General features: G+C 48.4%; 1 long non-coding RNA gene across 2 annotated transcripts; it reads right to left on the minus strand.

Moving 5' to 3' along the window:
- Positions 1 to 206: 206 nt before the first annotated feature.
- LOC136312139 (uncharacterized) lies at positions 207 to 20,948 on the minus strand. 2 transcript variants are annotated; one of them, XR_010726897.1, is made up of 5 exons: positions 20,888 to 20,948; positions 13,734 to 13,991; positions 8,401 to 8,592; positions 5,474 to 5,616; positions 207 to 672 (listed from the first exon to the last, which is right to left on the minus strand). It is a non-coding gene; the product is annotated as an uncharacterized lncRNA (long non-coding RNA). The 2 variants fall into 2 exon arrangements; XR_010726898.1 differs by lacking the exon at positions 20,888 to 20,948 and adding an exon at positions 17,233 to 17,377.
- Between the last annotated feature and the right edge of the window lie 663 nt (positions 20,949 to 21,611).

Below are 21,611 nucleotides of genomic sequence, written 5' to 3' on the forward strand. Positions count from 1 at the left end.
AAAAAAAAAAATTCTAAGGAGTGAACTTAAGCAAAAGTAAATGTCTTTATTCCACTCCAGACTACTTTTATAAATTCTTCATGGTTTTATCTAATATAAAAAATATACAAAATGAATACAAGAAGACATAAATCTTAGTTGATTTTCTATCTTCTCTAAACCTATAAAATGCCCACAGAACACTCCTTATGTTGGTAGGAAATCTACCAAATGAAAGAGAACACAAATTAATTTTCTTGGGAGCTGATTTCAGCTAAGTCTCCTCAACCATTTAGCTGACCAGCTCCCACCTGGTATAACTTTATGACTAACACTAGAAATAACTACTCGGCAGTGGAGAGTAAGTACTAGTAACTGGCTTAGGAAGAAGTCGCTCCCAGACTTTTCTAACTTATACCTGGGAAGATAATTCTAGAATACCATCCTTGTAGTAAATACGTCGTCAGAGGCTCTCTGATCCAGTCAGAAGAAGGTATGAAGATCTGAAACACGCTACAACACGAACCTTGAAAGCAGCACGCGCAGTGAAAGCAGAGACACACAAAGCCGCGTGTTGTCCAGTTCTGCCCGTAGGAACTGTCCAGAAGAGACAGCGCCAGACACATCAGAGGCTGCCGGGCGGTGGAGGGAGGGGGCAGGGGAGAGTGACCGCTGATGGGGACGGGCTTCTTCCTGGAGCAATGAAAACGTCCTGTAATCAGACAGTGGTGACGGCTGCACAGCCTCGTGAACATACAGAAAACCAGTGAATTGTACACTTTGAAGGGATGGATTTTATGTGAATCACTACTCAGAAATAAAAAAAAAATTACAGGGAGGGAGGAGGCTTAATGAGAGGTTTGGCATGAAGATAAATTGTTTTAAGGGCCTAAGAAAGGCATGGAATTTGGTATTTCTGTCGAGGCGAAGATAAAGAGGGGGAGAAAAAGGGCATAGAAGAAAACACCTGATAGTTACATCCTTGGAGTCTAAACTTTTTTTGGGGAAAGGTTTTAATTACCTTGCTCAAATCATGAGACAAATCCTTATTGCTCGTTAAGCACTAAAAACCCCGCCTGCAGCCTCTCGTGGTTCTCCCAGTCCTTGAACTGTGCAGCCGTCTCAGCTGCACATCAAGCAGTTTCACTATGTTGTAGCAGCACCCTCACTCGAGCTTTGTAAGAACTTCTTATTTATTTGGAATAAAAGCCCGGTCTGCCGACCATGCCAGGAAATCCTATCCTAACCATCTATACTTGCCCCAGTGAAACTCAGAGACTCCCCTGGACTCTCTTTTCCTCATTCCCCGCATCTTAATCTGTGTGTCTTCAGTCTGCGTTAACTGAGAAGCCGTCTTGTTCTGTGAGCTAAGCACATTCCTTCAAAACCACAGGCACCCTCTTCTCGTTGGGCCCGTGAGGATCACAACATTGGCACGCAGGTAGAAAGAGAACTCAGTTTGCTTTTCCCAGCACACCCCTGGTGACCTCAGGGAACCCCACTTGAGTGGGAGAGGAGTCCGGGTGATTCCTGCGTGCTAACCACGTCTGGTGTCCCCCACTGTTTTGTAGTGACCGGCCCGTCCCCGGCACTGTTCCATAGCACTAGCCACGGAATCGCGTGAGCTCTAGCTTTCCGGGAGCAGGTGGGGTTCCAGGAGAACAGGTCTAGCAGAGAGCAGCCCTGGGGCGCTTCCCTTTCCAGGACAGCCCTCCAGAGAGGCTTTCCTGCAGCCCAGCGAGGTGACGGGTTCAACTGTCTCCCAGGAAGGAACAGGCTGGCACGGCAAGAGAGCATTCTACATCGACATCAGACTGGATCCTGTCTGACACAGCCCGGATCACTCCGAGCACTAAGGAAATACTGAGCAAACTGAGTCAGCACCACCATCAAAAAAGAATTAGGAAAGGGTTTCCTATGGGCTTTGTTCCTCCTGGCCACACAGGGCCACACCTGAGCTGGTGAATCATAGCAGCTCAACGGGAGAGTCGAGAGGAAGAAAACTAAGAAGAGAAGAGGGAGGAGACCTCACGGTTTGAGAGACAGGGCAAGTCCTCCTTTTGGGTCGCCTCTCGTTTTAGCTGGTCGTGGGAAGACAGCCAGTTCTGCAAGAGAAGATCTAACTGCCAGAGAGGAAAAGAGAAAGTACAGTCTTCACAAATAAAAAGCATCAATTTGGGCTCAAGCACAGTGTACTGATGGCCACACGGCAATATTCCTAATGACAAACATAATTTACAATGTAACTGTAAAACCTCATGAAGTTGCTTGTGCTTAGAACAGCAACGCCCTGAGCGGCAGCTGCATTCCAATACATCCCTGCAGACACCGTGTTCCTGACGCTCCCTCTCAGAGTGAGCCCACGAGGGAAACAGAGTGACTTTCCTGTATGTCCCCATCATGGTAAGTTGAAGCTTAAGGACTTGCGGCTGGCAAGCAGAACTCAGTCATTTGAGTTCCGGGCAGAGAGGAATGGAGTGACACACACATAAAACAGAGAGCCATTATTGCTCAGTGATCAAAGCATCCAACATCGAGTTTATTGCCATAAAGCACATCCTTGTGTTTTCATCTGCACGGTACAGTGTTTTCCAAAGCTGAGAAATAATGGGCTTATTCTGCTTTAAAACACATCTCTTTCAAAGTTCGTAAAGCTCACTGAAGTAACCACACTAATGGTGGAGTTGGGCTTGCTTGTTCTGTTTTTTAAAAAGACGGTTTCAAATTGGAACTAACAGTTATGGAGGTTTTAAAAATGAATATATTTAGCCCTGGCCGGTTGGCTCAGCGGTAGAACGTCGGCCTAGCGTGCAGAGGACCCGGGTTCGATTCCCGGCCAGGGCACACAGGAGAAGCGCCCATTTGCTTCTCCACCCCTCTGCCGCGCTTTCCTCTCTGTCTCTCTCTTCCCCTCCCGCAGCCTAGGCTCCATTGGAGCAAAGATGGCCCGGGCGCTGGGGATGGCTCTGTGGCCTCTGCCCCAGGCGCTAGAGTGGCTCTGGTCACAACATGGCGACGCCCAGGATGGGCAGAGCATCGCCCCCTGGTGGGCAGAGCGGTGCCCCTGGTGGGCGTGCCGGGTGGATCCCGGTCGGGCGCATGCGGGAGTCTGTCTGACTGTCTCTCCCTGTTTCCAGCTTCAGAAAAAAAAAAAAAAAAAAAGAATATATTTAAACTCGAGGCAATGTGTGAAGATACCCTTTGCACCAAAATATTTTCTACCTTTCGTGAAGGGAAGAGCTGGGTGTAACCTAGGATTATGGGAACTCTAGGAGGGTAAACTAAGGAGGGACTTAATCAAATATATATTTTATAAAATAAGCCTGACCAGGTGGTGGCATAGTGGATAGAGCACTGGACTGGGATGCCGAGGACCCAGGTTCAAAACCCCGAGGTCGCCACCTTGAGCGTGGGCTCATCTGGTTTAAGCAAAGCTCACCAGCTTGCACCCAAGGTTGCTGGCTCGAGCAAGGGATTACTCGGTCTGCTGAAGGCCCTCGGTCAAGGCACATGTGAGAAAGCAATCAATGAACAAACTAAGGTGTCGCAATGAAAAACTGATGACTGATGCTTCTCATCTCTCTCCGTTCCTGTCTATCCCTGTCTATCCCTCTCTCTGTCTCTGTAAAAAAAAAAAAAAGTACAGGAAGAGTAAGTTATAGCAGGAAGACTTTAACATAGCAGCTGATGAATTCCCTGACCACAAGGGCTGTAAAAACTACAGAGATTATTATGTTTTCCCTTGGAGACTAAGAGGAACACAGATAATCTTTCTGTCAGATGCAATATTACTAACAACAGGGAACTGTCACAGGTAAAGCCTTGAGTTTCCCATGCTTTTGCCACTAGTGGGAGAAACAGACAAAAGAAGGGACCCCAGGCCAAGCCTCTACGTCCCCCTCAGCCTGACCACCCGACTCCCTTGGGGACTGAGTAGTTTTCAACACCTGAGTTTTCTGGCGAACATTATACATGTATCATTCCAAGAATTAAAAGTTTGGATGAAAATAATACTGAAAATGTATTGAAATTCCCTGATCTCTTTTCTCCTTCCTTCAGATTTACAAATTGTATTTTTTCATATTATGTTATCAAACTCATTATAAAAATGAGGAGAATAAACAGCCATAATCCAACTACCCAGAAACCACCAGGTAACAGTGTATATGGGACATAATTCAAGGCCATAAGACAATGAGACCTCAATCCTCACAAAGTATTTTCTCGAGTTTGTTACTATGCTAAACATTCTATACTCATAGTCTCATTTTGACCCCACAAGCCAACACGATGTTATTCTTCCTATTTTAGAGATGAAGAAAATCAGACTTTGGGAATTTATCAAGGACGCATAAGAAGCCACAAAGCCTAAATTCAAACCCCTTCGTCCATCTCCAAAGACTGACTTCACTTGTCACATTATCCCCTAAAAGGCCAAGGACTGCCATGAATTTTAAAGACCCCCATACATGTGCCCTTGACACACAGTTAATGACTTTTCAAACGGTCCCTACCATCTGGTTCTTCTCGTTCAGTTTTCAAAGAAGATATATTTTCTTCCTACCATTTCCCACCCCTTCCCTTTTCCAACTTGCCCAAGCTTGGAACAAACATACAAACAAGCTCACTGAAATCTCCTGAAATGCCATGGCGACTTCCAGTGGGTGAAGGACACAGGCTGTGACAGAGCATTCCCTCTGCACAGCTCTGCCCTGGGTTTGAGACAGGAAGGACATGACACTTAAGTCTAAACATGCATCAGCTAATCCCGAAAAACCGGCACAGTAATAACCCAAAATGTTTTACCCAGAGTCAAGACACGTGAGCCACACAGGCAAGTAGAACAGTGACTGCATCTGCAGAAAATGTGTTCATATACAAGCTACCAGAAAAACACAAAACAAAAACCAATCAAATGTGCCACAGAGCCAGGAAGGCAGAGCTGCCGACAAGGGGAGAGTTTGTTTAAACAGGAAAAGAAAGGCTCACTTCGATGGCCTGTACTCAGAGGTGAGCTCCGGGTTCAAAGAGATATGAGGAGACTGCTCCCAACTTACTCTGGCCCAAAAAGGCGAAGAAGGAAGACCATCAGGAAGAATATGGAGAACAGAGAGGAGCCAGGCAAGTTTGATACACGTGTAAGAAGACTAAGCCACGCTTTCTTGTTCTGACTGGGGTGAGAACAGTGCGCATGAAGGGGAAGAAAGGTTACCCCGAGGGGACACAAGGCCACTAGTTCAACCTGGCTGGGGTCAGTCCTGCTTCTCTTCCACTAAATATGGACGAAAACGCAGCCTCCCAGGGCTACTGTTATCATCGCAGCTAGGCAGGCATGTTGCTTAAAAAACAAACAAACAAAAACCCCCAATGACATGTGCTATTAGTTTATGCAATATATGGTTTCCTTTTATTTGCGAGGGGGTTAAAATAGGAAAGTTGGATTAATCAAGTTATCACTGTAATTAAAATATTTTTCTGATTAGTTTGCTAATACCTGATGCAGTTATGTGCAACTGTAGCACACACCCCTGTGGGAAAACAGTGACCATGTGCCTGCAGGGGCTGATGGGTGGCGATGTCAATGGTGGTGTTCTCTCAACGGCCTCTGTTTCCGGGTAAGAGTGGCTGGATGTAAACCTGTGAAGCAACGACGAACAAACACGATGTCACTTTGACCTGGAAATCTTTTCTTTCAGACTGAATCCGTTCCCACCCTTCCATGACTCTTCTCCCTAAGTTTCCTTTTCTCCTTACGTCTCCCTCCCTGTGTCCCTGAACTCTGGCCAGCGGACCTGTACGTCCGCGTCGGAGCTTCTCAGAATCGCTTACAGTTACCTGCTAAAAACAAAACAAACAAAATTTGTAAGGAAGAAGGGGTAGCTCCCTGGAATGTAGTCAACATGTTCTCATTTGCCTTCTTTATACTTTATTCAAACAGAAATATAAAAAGTACTGTACTTTCATTCATTCATTCACTCACTCATTCGTTTTATTCATAGCAAGATAGACACACACACACACACACAGACACATACACACGGAGAGAGATGAGAAGCATGAACGCATAGTTGTGGCACCTTAGTTGCTCACTAATTGCTTTCTCACACGTGCCTTGACCAGGGGGCTCAAGCTGAGCCAGTGACCCCCTCCTCAAGCCAGTGACCTTGGGGTCATGTCGATGATCCCACACTCAAGCCACATGAGCCTGTGTTTAAGCCGGCAGCCTCAGGGTTTTGAACCTGGTACTTCAGCATCCCAGGTCGATGCTCTATCCACTGCGCTACCACCTGGTCAGGCTATTTATTTTCTTTTTAGTGAGAGACAGAAAGGGAGATGAGAACATTAACTCATAGTGGTAGCACCTTAGTTATTCACTGAATGCTTCTCAAATGTGCCTGACAATGGGGCTCAAGTTGAGCCAGTGACCCCTTGCTCAAGTCAATGACGTTGGGCTCAATCCAGCGACCTGGGGGTTTCAAACCCAGGATGTCAGCATCCCAGGTTGACGAGGTTCTATCCACTGGGCCACCACTGCTCAGGCAGAAGTGAATTAACTTTTATCCAGATAATTAAGGATCAGTCTACTATCCTTACACACGTTTATACAAGTGGATGCCAGCTTGTCTCCTAGCCGCTTGGGCACTAGGGGAGAAGGGAGTCCTTAACCCTTTGAGCAGTGAATTAACTTTTATCCAGATAATTAAGGATCAGTCTACTATCCTTACACACGTTTATACAAGTGGATGCCAGCTTGTCTCCTAGCCGCTTGGGCACTAGGGGAGAAGGGAGTCCTTAACCCTTTGAGCAGTGAGTTCACTTTTATCCAGATAACTAAGGATCAGTTCTACTATCTTTACACACATTTATACGAGTGGATGCCAGCTTGTCTCCTAGACACTTCGGGCACTAGGGGAGAAGGGAGTCCTTAACCCTTTGAGCAGTGAGTTTTTTTCATGCTTGCTGACCCCCAGAAGTGAGTTTTCTTTTTCAAAAAATAAAATTAGTTCCAGTTTCTGTTTTATTAACTTAAAACCATGTTTGTTTGATAAGCAATTTATGAAAACAAGAAGAACATATATTTGTCTTTTTTTTAACGATGCTTAAACATTTTTAAAATACAAATTTTTGTATGATTATACTCTGGATGGTCAGGAGACACGAGGATGTACATGAACGTTTGAACTACTCAAAGGGTTAATAAAATGCAGCATAGATCACATAAATTCGAGCACTCAACATTGAAGCTAATTAGCCAGAACTCAAAGTTAAGCAACACGGCAAGTCCTTATCTTCACAGTCAAAGAAAAATGCACGAACTGCCTGAGCCAGTGGTCAGCAAACTCATTAGTCAACAGAGCCAAATAGCAACAGTACAACGATTAAAATTTCTTTTGAGAGCCAAAGTTTTTAAACTTAAACTATATAGGTAGGTACATTGTTATTAACTTAATGAGGGCACTCCTAAGCTGGCCTTTGCTAAACACTCAAGGGGCCAAAGAACCGCATGTGGCTTGCGAGCTGTGGTTCGTTGACCTCTGGCCTAAGCAATATAGCATCTTAAAAAAATTCATATTTAAGGGCCTGGCTGGTTGGCTCAGTGGTAGAACATCGGCCTGGCATGCAGGAGTCCCAGGTTCGATTCCCAGCCAGGGCACTCAGGAGAAGCGCCCATCTGCTTCTCCACCCCTCCCCCTCTCCTTCCTCTCTGTCTCTCTCTTCCCCTCCCGCAGCCAAGGCTCCATTGGAGCAAAGTTGGCCAGGGCACTGAGGATGGCTCCGTGGCCTCTGCCTCAGGCGCTAGAATGGCTCTGGTTGCAACAGAACGACGCCTCAGATGGGCAGAGCATCGCCCCCTGGTGGGCATGCCGGGTGGATCCCGGTCGGGTGCATCCGGGAGTCTGACTGCCTCCCTGTTTCCAACTTCATAAAAATATGAAAAAAAAATTTATTTCCAACTATTCTGTGGCTATTAACATCTCAGGATTGCTTTTAAAGGTCAAAAACACTGAACTGTCTGGAAACACTGTGAATAGGAACAGTATTACACTGTGACTTTCATTTTTAAAATTTTGTTCAATAAGGAGGAAAATAATAAAGTTAAGCAGTCAAAAGAAATAGTAAAAAAGGATAGTCATTCATATATACATATAACATGAACAGTAAATATTCACTTCCAGTTGATTCAATCCTATTTACAATTTAAAATATAAGATAACTTCATTTGTCAAGAAGTGACCATAATTAGCCCCAGGAAAGGAACTATCTGTTAGCTTTTGAATATGATCTCATATCTTGTCACAGGAAAAGAACTTGGATGGAATTTATAGGTAGTTATCACCCTCACAGGAAGAAAATTCAAGGCACTGCTGCATGTATGAACTCCCACGTGACTCAAAGGGCAGGAGCGGCCGCCAGGGCTACCTGTGCCTGCTCACGGCTCTCCTGCAGCGGCGGGTTCCCAGCTCCACCTGGGCCGCTCCTGCCGCGGAACCAGGTGCAGCCGCGCGGCTGGTCTGTCCGCGGAACCTCGGTGCCCTGACCTCCGGTCCGATTCAGATGGAGCTTCAGAGTCACTGCCGTTCCTGTCTTCAGCCTGAGGCTTCTGCTTGCAAGCTTGATTTCAAATGGAATGAGAGCATAATAGCGATTGAATAGTAATGCTGAATACAAAATATTTATAATTACCTTATCTCATATATAAAATCAGACTTCAGAGAAATCACAGACTTCACAATAAGTAAACATTAAGTAAAACTTTTGAAAAAAATGAGTACATACAACCTTACAGTATGGATTTCTTAAACATGATATAAAAGGAAAAAACCATCCTGAAAAAAATGAGAGAAATATAACTACATTAAAATTATTACATTGTATTATGGATACTTAAAAATAATAGAAAACAAGCCACAAACTGAAAGAAATTATTTTGTAGCACATATACAAAAAAGATTAGTATCCAGAATGCATGAATAATTGCTCTGATTTAAAGGAACAAAACCAAGAGAAAAATGTGTAGTACCTCAGGAAGCACTTAACAAAAGAATAACACAAATAGATCAACTTAAGTAAATATGTTCAACTCTATTAGGAATCAAGAAAATGGCCAATAAGACTGACTGGTGATGGCACAGAGAACAGAGTGTCAACCTGGGACGTTGAAGACCCAGGTTCAAAACCCTGAGGTCACCAGCATGAGTATAAGGCTGCCAGCTTGGGCACTGGATCATAGACGTGGTCCCATAGTTGTCTTGAACCCAAAGTCATTGTCTTGAGCCCAAAGCACTGGCTTGGCCTGACCAGGCAGTGGCGCAGTGGATAGAGCGCTGGACTGGGACATGGAGAACCCACGTTCAAGACCCCGAGGTTGCCAGTTTGAGTGCGGGCTCATCTGGTTTAAGCAAAGCTCACCAGCTTGGACCCAAGGTTGCTGGCTTGAGCAAGGGTTTACTCGGTCTGCTGAAGGCCCACAGCCGAGACACTTGTGAGAAAGCAATCAATGAACAACTAAGGTGTCGCAACGAAAAACTGATGCTTCTCATCTCTCCGTTCCTGTCTGTCTGTCCCTATCTGTACTTCTCCTGACTCTCTCTCTCTGTCCCTGGTTAAAAAAAAAAAAAAAAGAAAAAGAAAAAAGAAAAGTCACTGACTTGGCTGGAGCCCTCTGGTCAAGGCAGGTCTGAGAAGCAATCAATGAACAACTAAAGTGACAAGACTATGAGTTGATGCTTCTCATCTCTCTCCCTTCCTGCCTGCCTGCCTGTCTGTTTCTCTCTTGCCCCTAAACAACAAGAAAAAAATGCCAATGAAACCACAAAATGCTGTTGTCCACATCAGACTAGCATGAGGTAAACACCTGTCCACATGGCAAGTACCGGATTGGAAACTCTCACCCACTGCAGGCAGGGTGCTGAGTCACTCTGGAAAACAGTATTTCCAGTCATTCCACTCCTAGGTAGATGACTAAGTGAGCTCTTACACATATACAGAGATTCCTAGTAGTATTTGTTGCTAAGAGCCAAAAGCTAGAAGCAGCTCAAATATTTCTTAACAACAGAGTGGATAAATTGAGAATATTCATACAATGAAATGCTTACTAAGTGGCAGCAAAAAGAAATAACACTAACATGAACTGTCCGAGATAAATCTAAAAGGAACGTGTTTAACCAAAAGAGCAAGTCACTGAAGAATACGTGCAAATCTAAAAAATAGTTTGCTGAAAAATGTGTGTAAATAAAGCTAGCAATAAAAATGAACAGAAAACTCAGAATGGTGGTCCAGGGTGCTGGGGGGGCGTCTGGTTGGGGGAGGGAGATCGGAAGGGTCTGGTTTTGTTCGAGTCCTCAAGCCTGGCAATGGGTACTTGTTTTTATCATTCTTCTCTAAACTGAGGGTCTATAATCGTTCGTTTGTAAGATATATTCTAAAATTTAAAAAATGTACTACTGATATATTGTGAAAAGAAACAGAAGAAACCCACGAGACACAATGACCGACTTGGAAAGGGAGCTCTCTGACCCCAGCACCAGAGTGTGCTCGCAAAGATCATTCTCCTTTCAAAGGAAGCGGGACCTCCTCGGAGTAACAGCTGATTGGACTCACGTCTGGGACAGGCACTGTACAAGATGGACCTGAAACACCTGCTACAGGAGAAGGCAGGGCTGTGATCTAAAACTCCTGCAGCAGTGTCAACAGGACCAGAAGCCACACTGAAGAGAATTCCAAGAGAGTACCAAATCTGAACCTAAGATTTCAGGATTAACTTAACACCACCACGTAGAATCCTCCAATTAATTCAAGGTCATTTGTGAAAAAAACAACAACAACAAAAAACACCACACAAAAAACCAAAGATATTGGTCCAAAGCTGAAATGTAATGTCTCAAAATAATTTGGAAACTATATTAATCCCTTTGGGTAAATTAGTCCTCAAACACAAAACAGGTACTTGTAAGGTAAGTTATCTGTATAAGATCATTTCTCTAGTAGAGAAGTTTATAGAAAAGCAAATGGTAATAAATATAACTATTGATCTATGTAAACACAAATTAAAATTATATATATATATATAATTTATTTATTTATTTATTTAATTTTTTGTATTTTTCTGAAGTTGGAAACGGGGAGGCAGTCAGACAGACTCTCGCATGCCCCCGACCGGGATCCAACCAGCACGCCCACCAAGGGTCGATGCTCAGCCAATCTGGGGCGTCGCTCTGTTGCGACCAGAGCCATCCTAGCGCCTGGGGCAGAGGCCAAGGAGCCATCCCCAGTGCCTGGGCCATCTTTGCTCCAATGGAGCTTCGGCTGCGGGACGGGAAGAGAGAAACAGAGAGGAAGGAGAGGGGGAGGGGTGGAGAAGCAGATGGGCGCTTCTCCTGTGTGCCCTGGCTGGGAATCGAACCCGGGACTTCCGCACACTAGGCCGACGCTCTACTACTGAGCCAAACGGCCAGGGCCACAAATTAAAATTATAAATAAATAAATATAACTATTGAAAATACTACTTATTCAATTATAGATTGTTTATACTTCTTTTTCCTATCTACCTACACTGACAGACAAGGACCAAATTTATCTATCTAGGTATGTAATTAAGCAATTAATATTTGTTTAAAGACTTAAGGTCATTCAATCTATCCTCTAATTTTTATTTATTTACTTTATTTATTTATTTTTTTTTGGAGAGGGAGAGAGACAGGCAGGAAAAGAGAGAGATGAGAAACATCAACTCGGAGTTGTGGCACTTTAGTTGTTCATTGATGGCTTCTCATAGGTGCTCTGACTGGGGGACTCCAGTCAGGCCAGTGACACCCTTTGCTCAAGCTTGCGCTTCAGGCCATCCTTTGGACTGAAGCCAGCTACCCTGAGATTGTGTCGATGATCCTGCACTCAAGCTGGCAAACCTGCTGCTCAAACCAGATGAGCCCGCGCTCAGGCTGGTGACCTCAGTGTCCCAGGTCACTACTCTATCCATGTGTCACCACCGGCCAGGCTATGAGCCCGCGCTCAGGCTGGCGACCTGTGTCCCCGGTCACCACTCTATCCAGGTGTCACCACAGCCAGGCTATGAGCCCGCGCTCAGGCTGGCGACCTGTGTCCCCGGTCACCACTCTATCCAGGTGTCACCACGGCCAGGCTATGAGCCTGCGCTCAGGCTGGCGACCTGTGTCCCCGGTCAACACTCTATCCAGGTGTCACCACGGCCAGGCTATGAGCCCGCGCTCAGGCTGGCGACCTGTGTCCCCGGTCACCAGTCTATCCAGGTGTCACCATGGGCCAGGCTATGAGCCCACGCTCAGGCTGGTGACCTGTGTCCCCGGTCAACACTCTATCCAGGTGTCACCACGGCCAGGCTATGAGCCCGCGCTCAGGCTGGTGACCTGTGTCCCCGGTCACCACTCTATCCAGGTGTCACCACGGGCCAGGCTATGAGCCCGCGCTCAGGCTGGTGACCTGTGTCCCCGGTCAACACTCTATCCAGGTGTCACCACGGCCAGGCTATGAGCCCGCGCTCAGGCTGGTGACCTGTGTCCCCGGTCAGCACTCTATCCAGGTGTCACCACGGCCAGGCTATGAGCCCACACTCAGGCTGGTGACCTGTGTCCCCGGTCAACACTCTATCCAGGTGTCACCACGGCCAGGCTATGAGCCCGCGCTCAGGCTGGCGACCTGTGTCCCCGGTCACCAGTCTATCCAGGTGTCACCATGGGCCAGGCTATGAGCCCGCGCTCAGGCTGGCGACCTGTGTCCCCGGTCAACACTCTATCCAGGTGTCACCACGGGCCAGGCTATGAGCCCGCGCTCAGGCTGGTGACCTGTGTCCCCGGTCAGCACTCTATCCAGGTGTCACCACGGCCAGGCTATGAGCCCGCGCTCAGGCTGGTGACCTGTGTCCCCGGTCAACACTCTATCCAGGTGTCACCACGGCCAGGCTATGAGCCCGCGCTCAGGCTGGTGACCTGTGTCCCCGGTCAGCACTCTATCCAGGTGTCACCACGGGCCAGGCTATGAGCCCGCGCTCAGGCTGGTGACCTGTGTCCCCGGTCAACACTCTATCCAGGTGTCACCACGGCCAGGCTATGAGCCCGCGCTCAGGCTGGTGACCTGTGTCCCCGGTCAGCACTCTATCCAGGTGTCACCACGGCCAGGCTATGAGCCCACACTCAGGCTGGTGACCTGTGTCCCCGGTCACCACTCTATCCATGTGTCACCACGGCCAGGCTATGAGCCCGCGCTCAGGCTGGCGACCTGTGTCCCCGGTCACCAGTCTATCCAGGTGTCACCACGGGCCAGGCTATGAGCCCGCGCTCAGGCTGGTGACCTGTGTCCCCGGTCACCACTCTATCCAGGTGTCACCATGGGCCAGGCTATGAGCCCGCGCTCAGGCTGGTGACCTGTGTCCCCGGTCACCACTCTATCCAGGTGTCACCACGGGCCAGGCTATCCTCCCATTTCTAGGTTACGTGATATCTAAATTAATAACCTTTACAGATAAGTATCTGCACCATTCTTTAAAATTTGTAGATAAAGATTATATAACATTCTTAATACCTACTAAGAAAAATTAGGCCTAATTTTTCTCAGAAAGAAATCTGAATGATATTCAGTAAAACTCCAAAAAGTTCATAATATGTATGATTTTTTTTTTTTGTACAGAGACAGAAAGAGTTAGAGAGAGGGATAGATAGGGACAGACAGACAGGAATGAAGAGAGATGAGAAGCATCAATCATCAGTTTTTCGTTGCGACACCTTAGTTGTTGATTGATTTCTCATATTTGTCTTGACCGTGGGCCTTCAGCAGACTGAGCAACCCCTTATCGAGCCAGAGGCCTTAGGTCCAAGCTGGTGAGCTTTGCTTAAACCAGATGAGCCCACGCTCAAGCTGGCGACCTCGAGGTCTCGAACTTGGTTCCTCCGCATCCCAGTCTGATGCTGCATCCACTGCGCCACCACCTGGTCAGGCTGTATGAGCTTATTTTTAATGAAGACGAAATTCTGTCCTTCTCCCTGTAAAAATAACGATAGCAATATTAAATAAATCATCCCTAAAGGGTAACATCTTCCTTCACTAATCTCAGATACATTCAATTTACTGACGCTATTAACAAAGACATTAATTACACTTGCAATTATGAAGTACAGGAAATGTTTCTATTAGAATCTGAACTGTGGTGATTAGTTTATTCCCCATAAGCAAATGCACAATAATTAGATGGCGACTATTCATTCACTACTCGTCTCCGGAGACAAATCAGTTCCTCGGCAACGAAAGCCTCTGCAGCGTTACTCGTTTCCAAGCCTTTCAGTCGGTTTTCATTTGACAAGTCTTCCTCCCACACACAGAATGCACGTTCAAATCCCTCGTAATAATGTCAGCTAGTAAGCCCGCAAAGTCAATTCTCTGAGTAGCCTTTTGAAATGTGTTGCACCACGAGGCTACACTCCTTCCGTACACCCTCAACTTCAGTCCGTGTAATCCCTGTGCTCGCTGCGGCAGTACACACACTAACGGTGCTAATCCTTGCGGTAACACAGCCGTTCACACTCACTTCACTGCATCAATGAGCCCTCTTGAGTTTAATTTTAGAAAATTCAATTGCTTAACTTCCTAACTTCTAATAAATGCCTTCATAATGGAAAAAACTCTAAGCAAGTCAAGAAAACAAAAAGAAAAAAAAAAAAGAGCTTCTAGGGCCTACTGGATCCAAAGAGTCAGGAGACACCCCCACACAAGAGTCAGAAACTGTCAGATAAGTCACTGCTGAGCCACATGGACACGCCCTTCCCCACCCCCTGTGCCTGGTTGTCAGGGAAGGACCTAATCACAGAGCCTGGCCAGCAATCTCCTCCTCCCCACGAGCTCCACAGGACTTGCTGCTTATGATCCCCAGAGCGGCCACTGTACCTTGCTCTCTGCTGTATCCACACCACAGGACCGGTACACAGGCAATGCCTGATCAATCCTTTATTTAAGAAGGTGTTTACCACCACCAGTCCCCTCCCCGCTGTTTTTATATTTAGCTGTGAATGCCTTTTCTGTCCCAGGCATTGTGCTGGGGACATAGGAGTCAACAAGACACTGTACCCATCCTCGTGGAGTCTGTAACGAGGCTTATACTGTATCCTGCGTTAATATCTATTCAAGCACTCATCACACTAGATAATAATGGCTCAACTTCCCTAACTGAAGTTCTGTAACCTATCTGGACCACCTCACCATATTGGAATCAGGAAGAAGCCACTGTAACAGTGGTTTACCAATTTTACTGCATATTAGAATTACCTGGGTGAATGGGGTTATTAGAAATCCTGGTGCCCGGGTCAAAGCCCGTACCAGTTAGCATCTCTGGGGGGATGGAACCTAGGTGTTTAAAGCACCGTCATTCCGGCATGCTGCCAGGTCTGGCTGGGCTGGCGCGCTGTGCCGCGTACTCGACACGCTCACTCCCACGCGCACACGCCCCTCTGCAGCAGACCCCGTCTCCTCTGCCGACAAATGGACCCTGGTTTCCTCCATTCATTTATCCTTCTGAGACCCCGCCTCCTTTTGCCGAATCCTTTCTGGATCACTCCTGTGTACACTGAACTGAATTACCTGAGCTACAGCTTTCTTGAAATACTCAGTTGTACCCTGATTTATACAATTCTTTTCCCCTCCAGAATCATATTTTACAACTATCTCTAATTACTAGTTATTTGAGACCCCCTAATTTCTTAAATGACAGTATCTTTTACAGCTGAGAAGGCATCTCACACTTTTGTTTCCCAAAACATTTAGCAAAGCTTTGGTCAGCAAATGGATGACATTCAATAAACATCTCTTCATCCTGGTTTCTTCAACTGCGGGTCCGCAGGCCAGTCCGTCAGAAATTTCACGCTGGTCCACAAAAGAGTTAACCACCCGGCCTGACTTGCGGTGGCACAATAATGGGTGGAGCGCCCACCTGGAATGCTGAGGTCGCCGGGGTGAAAGCCCGTCAAGGCACATAAGAGAAACAATCAATGAACAACTAAAATGAAGCAACTACTAGATGATGCTCCTCTCTCTCTTCTCTCTCTAAATATAAATAAATACAATCTTTAAAAAAAAAAAAGCTCACCACCCTGTGTTGTATGAGGATTACAGACCCAATGATCTAAGTCAAATTCACTTATGCTTAGGGTAGTATCTGCCTTAGTGGTCCCTGAAATAATTCTCCTACTTTCACAGGTACCCAAGTGTAAAAAGGCTAAAAACCACCAGTTTCTATGGCTTTCAAATCTACTGAATCGGCCCTGACTGGGTGGCTCAGTAAAGCACCAAGCAGGCGTGTCAGAGGCTGCAGGTCTGACCCTGTCAGGGCACACACGAGCACCAATCAACCAGTACACAACTAAATGGAACAACTACGTGAAACAACTTTCTCTCTCTCCCTTCTTCTCTTTCTCACGAAAAAACCCCTGAATCTCATAAATATAGTGTGTTCCCGACACAAAAGAACATTGGCTGAATCATTCCACATACACAAAGTTCAAGGTCAGCAAGAGTAATCCGTGTATGGGAAGTCAGGGAAAGAGGAGAGGGCAGAATTGGCAGGAGGCGAGAAGAATGCTGGTCATGGGGAAATGCTGGTTTCATGGGTGTTTCACTATAATTCACTGAGCTGTACATTCACTGACCTGTGTATTTATTTAAACAGAAGTTCAAAAAAATCCTAGCATCACTGCCTGACCTGTGGTGGCAGAGTGGATAAAGCGTCCACCTGGAATGCTGAGGCTGCCGGTTTGAAACCCTGGGCTTGCCCAGTGAAGGCACATAGAGGAGTTGATACTTCATGCATGCCCCCTCTCTCTCCCCTCTCTAAAATGATAAAGGCTTAAAAAGAAAGAAACCCTGAGCTTGCCCAGTCGAGGCACACAGCAGAAGTAATCAATGAACAGCTAAAGCGAAACAACTATTAGGTGATACTTCTCACGCCACCCCCTCCTCCCTCTGTAAAATCAATAAATCTTAAAAATAAAAACATCTAAGCATCACTTGAAAAAATCTGCATATCCATCTATCTCCTTTCCCAAAATAACCTATTTCTCACACTTTGCAAATTAAACCAATTTGACACATTAAAAATATAAGAAAGTGAACTATTTGTGAAATGGCCAGAAAATGTGTGAGAGAAAACTAAAGTTTCAAACCAAAGTTTGGTTACAGTGGTAAATAACACAATAAGCCCAATGACAGAAACCTGAAATATGTCATTAATTAACACACCTGCACATCTAGTCGCCACTCAGGGCGGTGGTAACTGGGGCTGGGGCCAGTTCACGCAGAAGCGCTCTGATCTCCTTCCTTTTGTCCAAGCTGAAGAAACAATCTGTTCAACTCTTCAGAGAACCCCAAAACGAAATGGGAGTCTCGGAAATCCAGTGTAGAGATCTAAAGTGAACTGAGTTTAGCAGAACACCAAAATTTTCCTCTGTCTAAAAATGCTGGAACAGCTGACATACACAAAAGGCCATGAAAGCCCCTCATTCTTTTCTGCCTCGTAAAGGCAACACTCCTTAGTTAAAGGCAATCCTTGCCCACTATTTAATTTTTTGCTTTTGAGAGTTCATTCATTAAAGCTGGGGACAGTGGCACAAAGGAGGGACTTAGCGTGACCTGAGGTGGCGTGGTGGACAAGGCACCGACGTGGAATGCAGAGGTCACCAGTAGAAAACCCCAGGCTTGCCCGGTGAAGGCACATATGACAAGCAACTACTATGAGTTAATGCTTCCCGTTCCTCCCCCTTTCCCGTCTCTCTCTCTCTCAAATCAATAACAAAATCTTTAAAAAAAATACCGAAGGAGAGGCTTAGGGGTAAGGCAGCAAGAGGAGAGCCTGGGTGGTGCTCTGCGCTGGCTCCTAGACACGTCACAGGGAAGACGTGGTCACACGGGCCGCGTGAACTCCCCGAGAAGGAGGTCCCAGGGACAGCAGGGCGCCCGGCTCTCCGCTCACTGAAGAGTCAGGGAAAAGAGGCGCTGGAGGCAGGTTCGGGTGAGCCCGATGAGCGGCCACTGCCTGCTGCTCCCCTGCTCACAGGTCTTGTGGGGACCCTCAGAGCTTAGGAGGGAAAATAAATAGGCACGTGTGAGAGGGAAGAAAGGCGTGGGCTGCTCCAGAGAGAGCCCACCTTGCCCGCTATTTTAAAATCTGAGCTTCTGATACACAAAAGTACTTTATTCAACTATAAAAGGAAAGAATCATTAAAATGCCCAGTTTTCTCTCCTAGTCTTCATCAAACCAGACCCTGCTGATATGCAAAAAAGCTAACGCATTCCACTCTCCCTTCTCTTAGGACACACACTATGGTATATGTTCAATAACATGCGGAACTATGGGCAGTTCTCACTTATACTGACGTGAGGCAGGTGTTCATGCTAGCAGGCAGGCATGGTCACAGTCTCTAGGCACAGCTTCTGCAAACCAAGTACAAACCATCAACAACCTTACTGAAAGGAGCAGGTACCTGCGGGGCCTTATGATGTAGAGCAGGGTTCTTCTCCTTTTATCTTCCTGTGACAGAGACAGATAGGGACAGACAGGAAGGGAGAGAGATGAGAAGCATCAATTCTTCGCTGCAGCACCTTAGTTGTTCATGGATTGATTTCTCATATGTGCCTAGAGCGGAGGTCTATAGCTGACCGAGTAACCCCTTGCTCAAGCCAGCGACCTTGGGCTCAAGCCGGCGACCTTAGGGTCTTGAACCTGGGTCCTCAGCATCCCAGTCTGACACTCTATCCACTGTGCCATGCCCTGGTCAGACTGCAGCAGGGTGCTTAAACCACTGCTCCGCAGACTGGTGCCAATCTACAAAAGAGTTAACCACCCAATACTGTGTGAAGATGCCAGACCCAATGATATAGACCACAGACTGTACTCTCTCCATACAACACCAGGGTGCTTTACTCTTTCTTGGACCCACAAGAAATCTCTGGCTGACTGGCAGGGGTCTGCAGAGCAGTGGTACACACGCCCTCTTTAAGGTTCAGGTGACACCAGTCTACCCAAGGCCTTCCCATGAGCTTTGAGCTTTCAGTGAGGAGGTATGTTAACCCTTCCACGCCATGCTGGACAGTGTCACTACCCACACTGAGTTTTCCTGAGGAAAACAGAAAAAAGGAAATACAAGCAAATGAATTGTTGTGTGATATTTCTCGCTTTTACACAAACTCTCATTTAGGAAGAAATGTTCTGCATTATTCCTTTTCTTTTTCAAATGCTGCCCTGAAGGCCCTGGCCAGGTTGCTAAGTGGCTAAAGCACCGATCCCCGGACCCCCACGGGTGGGAATCACAGGTTTGATCCCAGTCAGCACCAGGGAGCACACAGCTAAATAGAATAGTCAGTGGAACGAGGAGTGGATGCCTGTTGCTCTCAAATCAAGAGGAAAACATAAGGAGTTGGCAACAGTCTTGTTCTCTCTCATCTCCAGGCCAAAGGCCTGCAGAATTTGTCGCCTTGTCCTTTTCTTTACAGCATGGACCCCCGGAGACCCCTGCCCCAGGGAAGGTGCCCTTGCCCCGGGAGGCGCAGCGCCCTCCTGCCCGCGGACACGGACAGCAGTGTCCCCGCCCGCGGAGACACCGCTGCTCGCCCAGCGCGGGGACAGCAGTGTCCCCCCCTTCCGGCAGACGCGGAGACATCGCCGCGAGGACAGCAGTGTCACCCCCCCCCCCCCACGCGGTGATAGGGCTGCTCGCCCAGCGCGGGGACAGCAGTGTCTGGTCCTCTCCCCCCACGCCCCCTGGCGGACGCGGAGACACTGCCGCTTGCCCAGCGCGGGGACAGCAGTGTCACCCCCCCACCACACACACACACACACACACAGCTGACGCGGAGACACCGCCGCTTGCCCAGCGCGGGGACAGCAGTGTCAACCCCCCCCCCACACACACACACACCCGGCTGACGCGGAGACACCGCCGCTCGCCCAGCGCGGGGACAGCAGTGTCACCCCCCCCCCCCACACACACACACGGCTGACGCGGAGACACCGCCGCTTGCCCAGCGCGGGGACAGCAGTGTCACCCCACCCCCCCCCACACACACACACACCCGGCTGACGCGGAGACACCGCCGCTCGCCCAGCGCGGGGACAGCAGTGTCACCCCCCCCCCCCACACACACACACACACACCCGGCTGACGCGGAGACACCGCCGCTCGCCCAGCGCGGGGACAGCAGTGTCACCCCCCCACCACACACACACACACACACACACACACACACACACGGCTGACGCGGAGACACCGCCGCTTGCCCAGCGCGGGGACAGCAGTGTCACCCCCCCCCCCCCACACACACACACACACCCGGCTGACGCGGAGACACCGCCGCTCGCCCAGCGCGGGGACAGCAGTGTCACCCCCCCACACACACACACACACACACCCGGCTGACGCGGAGACACCGCCGCTCGCCCAGCGCGGGGACAGCAGTGTCCCGCACGGAGTAGGAGCGCGGGGCTCCCATAACTTGCCTGCGCGCCACTCAGATCGCTGGGCGTCCTGCACACTCTGAAGAACAAGCCTCCCGGAGCCTCCGGCGGGGCGTCCGTCTTACACAAGCGGGCGCCGACCTGGGGACTCCGGCACCCCCACAGCCGCGGGGCGCCCCGACCGTGGAGCCCTCCGGTCTGACGGACCAAAGGGGAACTCCAGGCCCGAACGCCACCCCCCCACGCATCCCGCCCCTCGGCCCTCCGCTCCTGACCGTCGTGGACCTTGGGGTTCGCGATCCACCCAAACTCGGCGACCACCGCGACGGAAGCCGGGCACTGCCCCAGGGCGTGCCCCGCGCCTTAGGCTACCCACACCCCGCCACTCTCCTGGGCCGCGTCGCGGCCCGCGTGGTCCCCTTGTGGCAGAAAGGCAAGGTGCACCTTAGGCTGCTCCGACAAGTCCAGCGCCATCCCTGCGCGGAGCCCATCAACCCGGTCAGTGCAGACCCCGCCCTCGCCACTTCCGGTCCCGGGTCAACGGGGAAAGCGCTCCAGCGCCTCTGCCTCTGGGTTCGGGCCTGTGCTGGTCCCACCCGCAAACGTCCCCTGCGGGGCTTGCTGGGCAGGGCCTGAGCTCCCAAATCTCTGGGAGCCCTAGCGAGGGGCCCCAGGGTACTAGGCTCTGTGGGCAAAAGAAATGAATAGACACTTCTCCAAAGAGGACATACAGATGGCCAGTAGGCATATGAAAAAATGCTCAACATCACTAATCATTAGAGAAATGCAAATTAAAACCACAATGAGATATCACCTCACACAGGTCAGAATGGCGCTCATCAACAAAACAACACAGAATAAGTTCTGGCGAGGATGTGGAGAAAAGGGAACCCTCCTGCACTGCTGGTGGGAATGCAGACTGGTGCAGCCACTATGGAAAATAGTATGGAGATTCCTCAAAAAATTGAAAATCGAACTGCCTTTTGACCCAGCTATCCCATTTTTAGGAATATACCCCAAGAACACCATAGCACTGTTTGAAAAGAAGAAATGCACCCCCATGTTTATGGCAGCATTGTTCACAATAGCAAAGATCTGGAAACAGCCCAAGTGTCCGTCAGAGGACGAGTGGATTAAAAAGCCCGGTACAGGCCCTGGCCGGTTGGCT

This window comes from Saccopteryx bilineata, chromosome 8, assembly GCF_036850765.1.
Source record: "Saccopteryx bilineata isolate mSacBil1 chromosome 8, mSacBil1_pri_phased_curated, whole genome shotgun sequence".
NCBI lineage: Eukaryota > Metazoa > Chordata > Mammalia > Chiroptera > Emballonuridae > Saccopteryx > Saccopteryx bilineata.